Source organism: Salmo trutta, chromosome 32 (genome assembly GCF_901001165.1).
Source record: "Salmo trutta chromosome 32, fSalTru1.1, whole genome shotgun sequence".
Lineage (NCBI taxonomy): Eukaryota > Metazoa > Chordata > Actinopteri > Salmoniformes > Salmonidae > Salmo > Salmo trutta.
In genome coordinates, this window is record NC_042988.1 from 22,805,456 (window position 1) to 22,817,505 (window position 12,050).

Genomic DNA, 12,050 nt, shown 5'->3' on the forward strand with positions numbered 1-12,050 from the left:
AACAATTATTTGACCTTAACGCTGTTATCTTTTCACAATGGGAAATGCACATTCCTTACTTCTGTGTGGTGTTTATCAAATAACATATTAGTCATAGCTTCAAAACCAGTTTAAAGGTCAGTATACAATTTATTCTCAAAAGATCTTAAGTTTTACCCTCTCCTTTTCTCTCCAGAGTTGACGGAGCAGCTTCAGTGTACTTTGACTCAATACTAAAGAGATTCTTCACATTAAATAATTAAGATAAGATGAAAGGTGTGTTCTCCAGTGTGGACTCGTAATGGTGAAAGAGTGACAATGGAAGGTTGAGTCTTTTAGAGGTGGTGTTTAGGCTTTTTAATAATCCGCACTCCATGGATTTCACTCCTGCAGAAATCAAGGTCACGGAGTGTCTTCAGAATCTAGGACGCCTCGCCCTGTGAGACCTGCCGTTCATCTCACACCTATTATCATGGTGTGGTGGCAGAACGGTGGTTCCAGCACGTGTAGACCGTGTGCACCACAATACTGCTTTGTCAGTTGCAATTGGGGAGATAACAGGATGTTCATTGTGTAGGAAAAATGGTTAGACCGCCTCAAAGTTTACTATGCAATCTGCTCAAATGTTAGTCGGATATTTGTTGCACAGGGAATAGTGAAATGGGACATGGGGACTTTGATAGGAGTTTTGGTAGATTGAAGTGGAATTTTGTGCATATATGCCAACCATTCTAGCTGAATTTCATAAACCTGTGTGTGCATTTGTGTGTGAGTGAGTGTGTGTTAAATATACCTAGTGCTTGGCGAATGGGTCTTAGGCCTCATGTTGCACTCTCCACTCCAGCTGTCACGGTTGTGTGGAAAGCCGGACCAAGGCACAGCGTGCTCCAAGTTCCACATATTTATTTAGTGAAACTTTACAAACAACCAAAGGAAACGAACAACAAACCGTGACGACAGCGGTGCTACATGCACTTACTCAAAATAAGATCCCACAAAACACAGTGGGGAAATGGCTGCCTAAATATGATCCCCAATCAGAGACAACGATAAACAGCTGCCTCTGATTGGGAACCATACCAGGCCAACATAGAAAAAACGACCTAGATAACCCACCCTAGTCACACCCTGACCTAACAAACATAGAGAATAAAAGGCTCTCTATGGTCAGGGCGTGACACCAGCATTGTTGATTAATGGATTGGCTTTGTGAACTTTTGAACTACCGATCTGCTGGAGGCCTTTCAGCGTTGTTTGCTTTAGAGAAACTTAAAAGGGAACAAGAGTATTTTTCCTTTTGTGTGCTCCCGCAGTGAATTCCTCTGAGGGATCTCAGCCTAGTTCCCTAGATTAAATTGTTCTGCCGTAGAGGGGAGCTGTTAAACTAGCAGAGAGCTCTTGCAAAAGTAAATTGCCCCCTTTGCAAATATTAAAAAATATAGAGTGAACACACTTCTTAAGACCTTCATGGCCCTTGATGAGAATGTGTTTGTTTCATGCTGTAAGTCGCTCTGGATAAGAGCGTCTGCTAAATGACATAAATGTAAAATGTAATGCTGTGCACACAAGTGGAACCACAAGAAGTTATGTAATACAGTGAGTCATGAGAGGATTTCTCTCTCTTTCTCTCTTCATGCGCACACACACACACACACTGGAAAACACCTCTGTTTGGTGGTTAGTCCCATATCTTGTTGACAGGAAGGTGCTGTGAACACTCCATTTACAGCATATTAAACTACATGGAGGCTAACACCTCGACTTTAGTTCTCTCTTTAGACAGAGGAAACAGGTCCCAGCTCTCCCGCTCCTCTGTTACCATCAGAAACAGTGTAGTTGATTTAAACAATCCTGCTCAGTTAAGGAGAGATCGAAATTTACACAACAATTACCCGGAGGAAGATGGGGGAGGGTCATGCTTTTTAATTTCAGTCATGGGGAAGGTTTAGTATTTTTTAAATTTAGTCCTGGGCAAGTCAGTTAAGAACAAATTCTTATTTACAATGACAGCCTACCCCGGTCAAACCCAGACGACACTGCGCCAATTGCGCGCTGCCCTAAGGGACTCCCAATCATGGCCCGATGTGATGCAGCCTGGATTTGAACCAGGGACTGCAGTGACTTCTCTTGCACTGAGATGCAGTGCCTTAGACCGCTGCGCCACTCAGGAGCCCACAAAATTGCTCAGGGTTTGAGAATTAGTTGGTTATTATAGTACCTCATGTGTGCCCGATGATGCCCCTCATCCCTGATTCTCTACTGGGCGCGCAATATCAACTCCGCCTAGTGTGGTCTCAATCAAATGGTCCATAGCCTATTCTATAGGCTATAGGCCTAGGTTATACGAAGAGCATGCTTGGAGAAGCACAGGGCAAAGTTATATTTCCTAAGAAATTGTACTTCCTTCCCGAGTTTTTGAGCTGCTGGGATCGTGTATATAAAATAGGCTACACTACGTTACACACTGCAATTCCCAATCATGAGTCTCAGCCTGTCCTTCTCTTGCTTTGTGCTGCCAAACCAATGATTGTGCTGTGTATGGTGGCACTTCAGGAGACGAGGCAATTTGCACAAAAAAATAGATATCTGTGCACGCTGACTAGGCCGACTGATGTCCTGTTCAGTTTGAGAGGGAGAGTGTAAAGATGAGAAGGAGGACCGAAGGTAAGCATGCGGACCAGAGGTAAGCGTGCTACAGCTATAATTAATTCGAATAAAAACAATATGTTTCGTTGCCCACAATGAAGCTATTTATCAGAGTTATTGACCTCACAATAAGCCATATTCTAGTATTTTACATAACTTACATTACTATGAAGCGGCAGTCGCTGAGATGACAGCACATGGGTGCTGAAAGTAGGCTAATTCGAGGAGGCCTAATTCATTTAAACAGTCTTCATTTTAATTTGACTTTAGGCTACTAACAACATGAGGGCTTTGTGATGGAGCCTATTTCTTCCTATTCAAGAAAATATTTCACAGACCAAATTATAGTCTATCCATAGATTTTGTCAGCCAATTCCTTTAGTCACCATTAGGGTTTAATATTTTCCCGGTATTTTAGAAATGTTCCATCCTGAAAATAAATCACTTTTCTCCCAGTATTTCCTGTCAAAACCAGAAGTGTCATTCAAAAGCATATAACTACTGTATATCTGGATTTGATTAGAGCTTTGATTGGCATGAAAATTCCAGCTTGATGCTACCTGAGTCTGATGAAGGGAACCCTGTTGTACTTGAAAGTGAGATTCCTGTACAGGAAGGGCTAGCTTTGCACTAGTAGCTAAGCTAAAAAAGGGAGAGCAGCCATCTTTCCTTTGTTCACACTGAAATCCCGCACCATGTGGAAATCCCGTTGATTTCAGTTTTCAGGGATAAGTGACCACTGGCGGTGAAGGTTCACCAGTAATTTTTGAAAAAAACATTTCATGTGAGGGCACACACCTTCTCACCTCTGTTACAACGGGTTACACTGTATGATATCCAACCAATCTCAACTGATTGGATATGTTGTCTCATTCAATTTAACAAGGAAGTATAATTGCCAAACAAACCTTCTTCCAGGTTGATCATTTGGATAAGGACCAAATGAGTTTGTTCCAACCAATGAGACAATTTAAACGTTCCCACATTAACCTAGATACAGCGACGCTTTCAGGTTAATTAAAAGTTTAATTCCCAAATGGCCTATACAGGTATGATTAATCAATAACATTGATTAATCAATTAAAATTGTTTTTGCAAGTTCATTAATAGCCCAACTCCCACATTACTGATCCAGAATTGATGATTCATTGATGTCTATAAACGGATAAAAATTGTTTGTGCAGCTTCCAACAACCCAAACTTTGCATACATTTAAAAAGCTAATAATCATAATAATGAGCAAGCTGTCAGATGTGGTGCCACCCATTCCCACACTAATAAGTGAACCCCCACCCACAGAAAGATCGATCGCTGACCTCAGCAGCGATGCAAATCCTAACAATGCCGAATGGCTGAGAATGTTAGATCAATCAATCAATCAATCAATCAATCATCAGCTGATGTCACAAAGTTCTGTCCAGAAATCCAGCCTAAAACCCCAAACAGCAAGCAATGTATTTGTAGAAGCACGGAGGCTTGTAAAAACTCCCTAGAAAGGCCGGAACCTAGGAAGAAACCTAGAGGGGAACCAGGCTATGAGGGGTGGCCAGTCCTCTTCTGGCTGTGCCGGGTGGAGATTATAACAGAACATGGCCAAGATGTTCAAATGTTCATAGATGACCAGCAGGGTCAGCAGGGTCAGAACACTTGAAACTGGACCAGCAGCACGACCAGGTGGACTGGGGACAGCAAGGAGTCATCAGGCCAGGTAGTCCTGAGGCATGGTCCTAGGGCTCAGGTCCTCCGAGAGAAAGAGAAAGAGAGAGAGAATATGCATAACCTATCATTTATTAGCTAAATATAATGATAATACTGCATTGAATGTATTACATGAAAGAGGTCATCTAGGACATCTATATATATATATACTGCTCAAAAAAATAAAGGGAACACTAAAATAACACATCCTAGATCTGAATGAATGAAATAATCTTATTAAATACTTTTTTCTTTACATAGTTGAATGTGCTGACAACAAAATCACACAAAAATAATCAATGGAAATCCAATTTATCAACCCATGGAGGTCTGGATTTGGAGTCACACTCAAAATTAAAGTGGAAAACCACACTACAGGCTGATCCAACTTTGATGTAATGTCCTTCAAACAAGTCAAAATGAGGCTCAGTAGTGTGTGTGGCCTCCACGTGCCTGTATGACCTCCCTAAAACGCCTGGGCATGCTCCTGATGAGGTGGCGGATGGTCTCCTGGGGGACCTCCTCCCAGACCTGGACTAAAGCATCTGCCAACTCCTGGACAGTCTGTGGTGCAACGTGGTGTTGGTGGATGGAGCGAGACATGATGTCCCAGATGTGCTCAATTGGATTCAGGTCTTGGTAACGGGCGGGCCAGTCCATAGCATCAATGCCTTCCTCTTGCAGGAACTGCTGACACACTCCAGCCACATGAGGTCTAGCATTGTCTTGCATTAGGAGTAACCCAGGGCCAACCGCACCAGCATATGGTCTCACAAGGGGTCTGAGGATCTCATCTCGGTACCTAATGGCAGTCAGGCTACCTCTGGCGAGCACATGGAGGGCTGTGCGGCCCCCCAAAGAAATGCCACCCCACACCATGACTGACCCACCGCCAAACCGGTCATGCTGGAGGATGTTGCAGGCAGCAGAACGTTCTCCACGGCGTCTCCAGACTCTGTCACGTCTGTCACATGTGCTCAGTGTGAACCTGCTTTCATCTGTGAAGAGCACAGGGCGCCAGTGGCGAATTTGCCAATCTTGGTGTTCTCTGGCAAATGCCAAACGTCCTGCACGGTGTTGGGCTGTAAGCACAACCCCCACCTGTGGATGTTGGGCCCTCATACCACCCTCATGGAGTCTGTTTCTGACCGTTTGAGCAGACACATGCACATTTGTGGCCTGCTGGAGGTTATTTTGCAGGGCTCTGGCAGTGCTCCTCCTGCTCCTCCTTGCACAAAGGCGGAGGTAGCGGTCCTGCTGCTGGGTTGTTGCCCTCCTACGGCCTCCTCCACATCTCCTGATGTACTGGCCTGTCTCCTGGTAGCGCCTCCATGCTCTGGACACTACGCTGGCAGACACAGCAAACCTTCTTGCCACAGCTCGCATTGATGTGCCATCCTGGATGAGCTGTACTACCTGAGCCACTTGTGTGGGTTGTAGACTCCGTCTCATGCTACCACTAGAGTGAAAGCACCGCCAGCATTCAAAAGTGACCAAAACATCAGCCAGGAAGCATAGGAACTGAGAAGTGGTCTTTGGTCACCACCTGCAGAACCACTCCTTTATTGGGGGTGTCTTGCTAATTGCCTATAATTTCCACCTGTTGTCTATTCAATTTGCACAACAGCATGTGAAATGTATTGTCAATCAATGTTGCTTCCTAAGTGGACAGTTTGATTTCACTGAAGTGTGATTAACTTGGAGTTACATTGTGTTGTTTAAGTGTTCCCTTTATTTTTTGGAGCAGTGTATATATATATATATATATATATAAATCTTGAAGTGGATTATCTATTTTGGATGCAATTTGAATGGAATTGATGGAGAGAGAAAGACTAAAATCAAATCAAATTTTATTGGTCACATACACATATTTAGCGGATGTTATTTTGGGTGTAGCGAAATGCTTGTGTTTCTAGCTCCAACAGTGCAGTAATATCTAACAGTTCACAAAAATACACACTAATCTAAAAGTAAAAGAATGGAATTAAGAAATATATAAATATTAGATCAACCAATGTTGGAGTGGATTTGACTAAAATACAGTAGAATAGAATACAGTATATACATATGAGATGAGTAAAACAGTATGTAAACATTATTTAAACATTATTAAAGTGACTAGTGTTCCATTATTAAAGTGGCCAGTGATTCCATGTCTATGTATATAGGGCAGTAGCCTCTAAGGTGCAGGGTTACGTAACCGGGTGGAAGCCGGTGTGTGATAGGCTGTTTTAAAACTGCAGCTGCAATCAAAATATGTATGTTTACAATAAAATAATAGGGTGACCCTCGAAAGCCAGATGGAGATGTGTAAATTAGACGCACACTCAGTCCTTATATTACTGTAGCATAGACTGTGCTGCAGCAAATGTAGGCCTACCAGTCACAAGAAAAAAAGTTACCCTGATGAGATGATAGGTCTAAATGCATTGAGAACTGCGCTCCATGCTGAGATGCGCTTTCTGTCCCCACCCTGAGCGTTGATGACTGATCATGCAGATAGCAGAGAGAAGGCCATAGAGAAGCCAGATTTAGACATTGCATATGATTTAACAGTTCCATTTTACATCATGCTGTTCATATAAATAATGTACTATAATTTACCAGTTTCTCACAGTTATTTATTCCTGGAAAAGAGAGGGGTTTGGGTGGTAAATCTCGGTAACCCAGTTCCTGCTATTCAACCCTAGTCTCCATGCACTCCTTAAATATCCCAGTGTCAGTGAAGAGCTTGGTGTGTTGAGTTAAAACCAGGGTTCGTATTGAGGGGGTATGTGAGGGTATTGTGGCTTTTGTTAAATAAAGGAAATGGCTGATTATATAATGCAATCTGTAACAACACTTTAGTCCGCAATGCTTTAAGGAAGAAACAAGCTGTAAAATGTGGCGAAAGACGTGACAGATGCATATAAGATATCTTTGATTTGTCTCTATGATATTCAGAGGCAGCGCTACAACCTTTGATAGGAGATAAAAAATGTACTTTGCTTGGGAAGTAATGTGTGATTCTGTCACTATCAATTGATGTTTGACATTTCAACAGGCTATATATGTCACGTCCTGACCAGTATAGGGGTCATTTTGTTATTGTAGTTGGTCAGGACGTGGCAGGGGTGTGTTTGTTTTGTGTGTTTCGTTTTTTGGGGGGTTATCTTCTATGTTAATATATTTCTATGTTTGTTCTAGTTCTTCTATTTCTATGTTTAGTTTATTGGGTTGACCTTCAATTGGAGGCAACTGTTCCTCGTGGCCTCTAATTGAAGGTCCTATTTAGTAGTTTTTTTTCCATGGGTTTTGTGGGTAGTTGTTTCTTTGTATAGCTGTGTAGCCTTACAGGATTGTCGTTCATTTTTTTGTTTTGTTTAGTGTTCACGTTTATAAAAATAAAAGTATAAGTATGGACACTTACCACGCTGCGTATTGGTCCGATGATTTCTCCTCATCAGAAGACGAAGCTTATGACAATATAACAACATACTGACTCTAAATCAGTCAGGAGCAAGCCAGGTAGCCTAAGAAGGAACGGAATCAAATAATTTGGTTTCTAATATTATTATTTCAAGGCTATAGCCTGCCATTTAAGAAATCAATTGTGAAGCATTTGTGACATGCTACAGGCTGGCAGGAGAACTCAGCATTTCAACAACACATCAGCAACAGCACTTCAACAACATGCCTATAAATAATTACTCAGAGTTAAATAATAATGAAACGAAAATGCCTTACTAGGCTATACCCTCAAATTAAAGCTGACAGTCTGCACTTTAACCTCATAGTCATTATATCATTTCAAATCCGAAGTGCTGGAGTACAGAGCCAAAACAACAAAAAATGTGTCACTGGCCCAATACCTTTGGAGCTCACTTTATAGTATACAAAATGGGTTTTATGTATTTACCTGCCTGGGATTACATAAGAAACTATAAAAAAAATACCCACCAAGGAATGACACCTATCAGTTTGTTGTTAACTAAATAGCATGCTAGTGGTTGAACACATTCCTGGTGATGTTCCTGCATCATAAGGTGAGTGGAGCCTTCTCGCTGAATGATTTTTGCTGGCATTTGATCAAATGGAAATATCTGCCAATCACACACCAATGACTTGAGGGATTACCTCATCTCCAGTCTGAGGTGCATTGATCCGTTGCTTGACCCAGGCCATGTGAAGTCTGGATGGGAGGTGAAGCTCCTGACTTGAAGTTTAGCACGGAAATTCAAAGTGACTTTGCTGTGGTAAAAAAAAGATGAAAGGAAAGAAAGAAGTGAGAAGAGAGAAAAATAGAGAGAGCGAGAGAGAGAGGGAGAGGAGGAGGACCAGATGGAGAGTGAATTGTGGACTGTGTATGTATGTGTGGTGATTAATGGAAGCGGTTGTCAATAAGACAAAGCAGACAGCGTATTCATTAAGGTGGCAGAAACCACTGACAGTAATTAAAAACACTTCCCGAGTAGTGGAGAAGTCGAGAGTGGAGAAATGTAAGCAATTGCGAGACTTTTGACTTCAGCAGTACATGCATAATTAATCCATATGACTGCAGTTGTTTTGACAGGTTCTGAGTCACAACATTACAGAATTCATGACTGACTTTGTTAAACATAAGTTAACCCTTAAGGGGGGGTTCCGACCTGATTTAAGTGCATGTAAATGGAACGTAATTCCCTTTTTATGCACTTTTCCAGTAGTGATTTTAGCATGTAAATCTTGGTGAGGCAAACCATTTTCTTTTGGGGGGGGGGGCATGCCAGCAAAGCCACTACACAACACAACACTAAACAATCAATTAATTGCACTATAACGGTGACAAACGGTGCCCATAAACTGTTAGGGCCTACATAAAGCTGCCCCAACAGCAGAGCTTTCTTTTCAGCACAATGGAGTGAATCCTTACCACCGCTACACTTGGCTATCAGCGGAGCCTTGTCTGGCAGCGAAACAGTTCATACAGGCTGTCACGCCCTGACCTGAGAGAGCCGTTTTTCTCTGTTTGGTTAGGTCAGGGTGTGACATGGGGTGGGCATTCTATGTGTCATATTTCTATGTTTTTTTTTTCTTTGATTGGCCTAGTATGGTTTCCAATCATACTTAGGCAGCCCTTTTTCCCTCCTTCAGTGTGGGATCTTGTTTTTGTCAGCTCAGTAAGCCTGCAGAACGTGATGTTTGGTTTTTCTTTGTTATTTTGTTTGAGTGTTCTGAGTTACAATAAATATAAATATGAGCACTTTCCACGCTGCACCTTGGTCTACTCCTTTTGACGATCGTCACACAGCCTCATTTACTGCCTTTAAAAAAACATTGCTGATATGTCAGACTTGCTTAAACAAATGTGGTTTCTACTGACAATTGAGATATACAAACTATGGCATAAGGGTATGACAAGCAGATAAGCGGCAATCTGTAATTTTGATTAAGACATTAATGAGTGAGCTAGGACAGACGTAGTCAATATAACTATTTGTTCAGCACTTTTGAAATGTACAGCAACAGAGTTCAGAACATGGGCCGTTCTTATAGAGTTCTCCCTGTACACCAAGTCAGAACCGTAGGATAAATAAAGGGGGCATATAAGCAGACAATGAAAGCTCTTACAATATTCGATGCACCAACAAATCAGAACAGCAGGTGAAATTAAGAGGGGAAAAAATACCAAATGATTAGAGTGAGGCATATGGGCTACTAACAGGTTACTACACAACATACACTTAGTATTACTTTCTTAGCTACAGTATACATATCTCCCTGGCATATTACATCGTTTATGCAGCAGCAATCAAGACATTTTTGGACTTGTTGTGCTGTGCTCACTTGAACAGGAAGGTGGTGCGACGGTCCTTTGTGGGCATATTTTCCATCAAAGTCTGCCATTCTCTGGATTTATGGGGCTTTCAAGACAACTGGGAATTTGGAAAAAAACAAGGTAGAATCATGACGCCAGTGATCTTCAGGTCGTAGCTCTAGAAAGAGGCCCAGGTTCCCGACTTACAATTCCTCCGAGTTGGATGACTGTTCAAAACTTGTTTTCCCAGTCAGAGCTCGTTTTTTTCCTGAGTTCCCAGTTGTCTTGAATTTACTGAAGTCAGATTTTCCAGTTCCGAGTTAACAGTTGTTTTGAGCGCGGCTGAAGTGATGCTGGATTGACAGCATGGCCAATGTTGGATGTTTATAATTTTAAGCTTGGAAAAGAGATCCCTAAACCCAGAATTAGGACCACACACCCACTCCACTGAATAGCAGGCTAGTGATTTTTGTGCAATGCTTGCAGTTAGCCACTGATTCCATCCAAACCACTCATTGTTGAATTTGCGATTTCAAACTTGTTGTGTAATGTTAATGTTCAATGGCCGATGACCACCAATACATTTTATCTATAATTTCTCTTCATATGACAAGGATTAAAAAGGATTTGTCAGTAGATTGTCGACTTGATTCATGATGATGACTGCTAGCTAAGATTATGAAAGTACGAGGTTGACATGATCGGTCCAATAAAAGCTACTGTAGACATATTTTTTTCTGTGGCCAATGACCTTGAGCACTTCTAATGTAACTCTATGGCAGCACCCAAAGGGCTTCAATTCTCGCGCCCCCTTAGATTTGACTGTGACGTAGTGTCCCCATGAGTGACAGAACACTGAGCCAATCACCATGCAACTAGAGAACATTACCAACCCCTATGCTCCATATTTTCCGCTGGCTGCCCCACCACCACATAAAGCACTGAGCTAGGCTGAAACACCTGCATTTTGGAGCTGCCTTACTAAAGAAAGCCTAAAATAGACCATCTTTGTATGCTGTTTTATTAACTCAATGATTTAAAAAAAAAAAGTTTTACATTGTTTGCAAACTGATATGTAACAAAACAGGTAACCCAAAATGTGGTGCTCAAAACATGTGGGGCTCTGCCCCACCTGCCCTGAATGACGGGTCGCCACTGCACTTTTCTCTCTATGCCCATTCTGACATTGAATTGAAGCATAAGAGTAGCATGCTATTCACACACTATTCGGCCAGGGTGGAGATCTAAGAAGTGAAGGTGTGGTGGAGGTTTGTCTACAGATATGTCATATTCTGACCTTGACTTAATTCCCTCATATTCTACCAACTTTGTGGAAAAAGCAGTGGAAAAAGCATCTACTTTATCTTTTCTGATAGAAATAACAGCACTGTAATTTATAAAATTATAAGAACTGTTGATAAGAGCTAGTTAAATAAGTAATCTGTTTGGAGAAGGGGATTGTAAATACACATAGCAATTGTTTTATATGATTTTTCCCTATGATCCCTGGAGACGAATGTGAAACCAGTCATATGGAAGCTAACTGAAAATCATATTAACATGACATGTGTGGCGGCCCCATTTCCAAAGTGAAGTAGGCTATAAATAGCTGTGCCATTATTCAGAATTTGTATTGTATGCCCTCATAATTTGCGTGGATAAAATTTGGAGAACCAAGCTAAAGGCTTCTGTAGGGCTGAACCTGCCGAGTTGATGAATGCACTTTAGAATGTTAAAATTACATGCCCGGACTTTAATCCATTTTACAATTTATATCATATTAAATGTTAGCCACTATCAGGAGCCACCGTCAGTAATACCCACATATATTTATAACTGTGACTTTAGTGTTAGTTATCTTCAATTTGTAGCTTACATTTGGCATCATTCCATTCCATTTACCTTTATTTCCTCTGTCAACCTGTGCAAGTTGTTCCTGAGGATTGCA